Consider the following 4,120-nt stretch of genomic DNA (forward strand, 5'->3'; position numbering starts at 1 on the left):
GTGGCCCCAAGAATACATACAAATTATTTATGCGGGTTTCTAGCACATGTATCTATTACATACTATGTACCTATGTAGGTATGTACTTCCAAACTTACCTCGTTGGTCGCATCACCAGCGTGTAACCGAAATAGGAACTGCGTGTTTGTGGTTTGAAGAATTTCAAATGCTGTGGCGCTGGAATTGCAATATTCGGTTGATTTGCAAAGTTGAAACCATCGACTGGCCAAATCAATGCAAATATGCTGAGCAACACCGCTTTGTAAGTAAATTGTTGTTGATTGCGGCTTAAAGTGCGATGACTGTTGTTTTTGTTGTTGTTTGGCGATGACATTTTGACACGGTTCGATTGATTTTGCATTTTTTAATTTATATTTTTTATTGGTTGTGCTTTTTTTTTGTATTTGTTTTAGAAAACTAATTTATCACAATTGATTGCATGCAAAATTTTTTTCATTGAATTCTGTGTTCATTTGAATTTTTTAATGCATAATTTCTTTGCTGAGGTATTTACATATGAATTTATGCATTGAAATGTGTGTAAGCAAATATTTTATGTCGTGGTTTTGAAAGCTGTTTTGGTGCACACAAAATTCACATAAATAGAATTAATTGTTTGAAAATACCTTCAAAATTTTCATAATTTTGATTCCGTTGCTAAAATTTCCAACATTTTTATGCAAACCTTTTAAGCTTAAACACTTACCGTATCACGTATATCAGGTGATTTTTTAGAAAAAGTAATTTTAAAAACTAATTTTCTTTAAAATATACTCGATTTTTGGAAGTATTTTGAAGTATAATCAGCTCACATAATTCTTAATACTTTTGCGAAATATTTTGGCGGAAGTCTTAAGATATAATAAATTTTATATTTCAGAAAAACTGTACCGAAAGTGCATCAGTTGAAAGTGCAAACCCCCCTAATGTACACATCTTCTATTATTTAGAGTACATTGGAACGAATTAATCACTCTTTTCAGGATGTAGGGTCGACGAACTCCAGCTTGTTGCTCTAAATGCGGCATTATCCCTCTCAGAGGACCTTTATCTAGTGGAATAGCTTCTGGCGGCAAAATACCTATGTAGATAAATATCTTACGATTCTGGTAGCAATTTTTAGAGGAAGAAATATAAAAATAATATTTTTTTTAAAGTGGGTGAACGTAGTCACGTGGTCAGTAATTCTAATTCAAAGCTTGAGTTTACTTAAAATGAATATCAATAGCATTGTCTATTTCGGGCTTATAATTCATGATATGAAGAATAGGGTGGTCAAAAAATGCACGTGAGGAAATTAAAGATTGGTGCAAGCTATGTTCATCAAGAAGAGCTAAAAGAATTTCAATGTTGCAATTCAAATAGTTTTGAGACCCGCCAAAAGACGTAGGCGTTAAAGAAGACTTTGAGCAATATGAAGCTATACGCCCCTACATGAGACTGCGGGCTTTTGACGACAGGAGTTATTCTGAAAACCTTGGAGCAGGCATCCACATTTAATACTACACACATTAATACTACAGTCAATAAAGCGAAAGGCGTTTTTGCATTCTTAAATCGATGGTCAAAAGAGGTCAAAGATCCTTATGTTAGAAAAGCTATTTTTACAAGGTTTTATTTAATTACTTTAGTTGGACCAATGTTAGAATACGGATCTATTGTTTGGAATCACCGCTACAAAGGTTAGTCAGAAAGGATTAAATCAATTGAAAAACAATTCTTGCTTTTTGCATTGCGTGATCTTAACTAGGATTCAGAGTACTACAATCTCCCTCCTTACATAGAGAAAAGCTAGGTATAATATTTATCGTAAAATTAATGACAGGCCTGATTAATAGCCCATCCCTTCTGGCTAAGGTAAACTTTAACATACCCTCTTGAGTATCAAGACACTTTCCACCTCTGTTTTTGAAGCCCTGCAAAACTATTTTTGAATTAAACGAATCATTCCGTTGTTGATGTCGAGATTTTAACTCTCATTCGAGCACGTTTGACGTATCGCACTCGATTTTTACTATAAGAAACTATCATTTCCTCTCTCAATATTTAAAATCGTACTATCTTTAGCATATCCAATCAGCTGATGAATTCGATTTTGCATCTGAACAGTTTTAGGTCTCGACACTTTTTATTAACTCAGTGGTTGGTAGGATCCCGGACACTGTCTAATAAAAATACACCGCATAACGAAATGAGTTTTATATAGAGCGATAAAGATCTTTGAGAGCAATTATTTGTGTTAGTTAATGCTTTTTACAAGCTTTTATTTAACTTGCTCTGTGTATGTATGTATGTATATTTGTTGGTTAGAGGAAATCAATTTTTTACCAACTTCCCGATGACCTAGAGAATTGAAGTACACAGTTGGCTCTGAACCCGATGACAATGCAATATAGAATATTAGTTAAGCCGATAGATGGCGCAGGAGTCATGATATTTGAAAACTCCATATTTATAGTCCGATTTGGTTCATATTTAGAATGTATATTAACTACATGAAAAGGAATAACTCCACTAAAAAATTTGCCGATAGGTGGCGCACGAGTCGATATATTTGGTAATCCAGTATTTATGGTCCGATTTCGTTCATATTTAGAAAGTGTGCTTTAACAATATTTGTTTTTACAATTAACTTATTTTAAATTTCTTTCAGAAAATTAAATCATTTTACATTTTTAACTGCATTATGTTTATTACCACAATATTCAATTTTATAAGCTTCAGGTTTCGACAGCATATAGGTATACATATGTGAAAAATAATAAGGACACGCAATTATGACAAGTTTTAACTTCTTTCCTTTTGTTTTTTAATGTTTATTACTTTTTTTTTAATAAAAATATAGCTCCTTAACTAAAAAAAAACAATTTAAGTTCTTATTTCAAATTTTGTGGAAAAAATTAAACAAATTTTACAACACCAACCTTTTTGTTAAGAATTTTGTATAAAAACCCAGCTCATTACCTAACAAAATCCTTTTATATAACTCCAAATTCAAGCTTTGTAGAAAAATTGCAGACATTTTTGCAACAAGCTTTTTATGAAGAATTTTTACAAAAATTCTGAGCCCGCAGTATTATAGCCCATTAAATTCTATCCAAACAAAGTGCAAATTGCAGGTGGCTAAGAATTCGCATTGATTTTTATACCCGAGCGCACTTGTGCACAAGGGTATATTAATTTTGTTCACATAACGGTTGTTTGTAACAGCCAAAACGAATCGAGATAGATATAGACAAATGTATACATAAATGATCAGGATGAAAAAAGAAATCGATTAAGCCATGTCTGTCTGTCCGTCCGTCTGTCCGTCTGTCCGTCTGTCCGTCTGTCCGTCTGTCCGTCTGTCCGTCTGTCCGTGTACACGATAACTCGAGCAAAAATTGAGATATCTTAACGAAATTTGGTATGTAGGTTGCCCTTAATCCAAGGTAGGTTGGTATTGAAAATGGGCGAAATCGGACTTTAACCACGCCCACTTCCCATATAACGGTAATTTCCAGAAATACGAAAACTGCGATATTTTAGTAACTACTAAAGATAATTCACTCAAAATTGATATTTATAATAAGTTTTAGACGAAAAATAAGAATATTATAAATTTTTGGAAAATGGGCGTAGCCACGCCCACTTATGGTTATATGCGTATATCTTGGTAACCGCTGCACCAATTTCTTCCAAACTTGGCACAGTTGTTGGCCTTCGCACAACATACTAAATGGCTGAAAATTTTTAAAATCGCTCAATAACCACGCCTACTTCCCATATAACGGTAATTTTCAGAAATACGAAAACTGCGATATTTTAGTAACTACTGGAGATTATTCGCTCAAAATTGATATTTACAATAATTTTTCGACGAAAAATAAGAATATTATAAATTTTTGGAAAATGGGCGTAGCCACGCCCACTTATGGTTACATGTGTATATCTTGGTAACCGCTGCACCAATTTCTTCCAAACTTGGCACAGTTGTTGGCCCTGGTACAGCATAAAAAATCGCCGAAACTTTTTAAAATCGGACAATAACCACGCCCACATCCCATATAACGGTAATTTAGAGAAATACAAAATCTTCGATAAATCAGTAAATATTGAAGCTAATTTATTCAAAATTGAT

This window comes from Rhagoletis pomonella, unplaced genomic scaffold (assembly GCF_013731165.1).
Source record: "Rhagoletis pomonella isolate Grant_MI unplaced genomic scaffold, Rhpom_1.0 Rhpom_scaffold_00007, whole genome shotgun sequence".
Taxonomy (NCBI): domain Eukaryota; kingdom Metazoa; phylum Arthropoda; class Insecta; order Diptera; family Tephritidae; genus Rhagoletis; species Rhagoletis pomonella.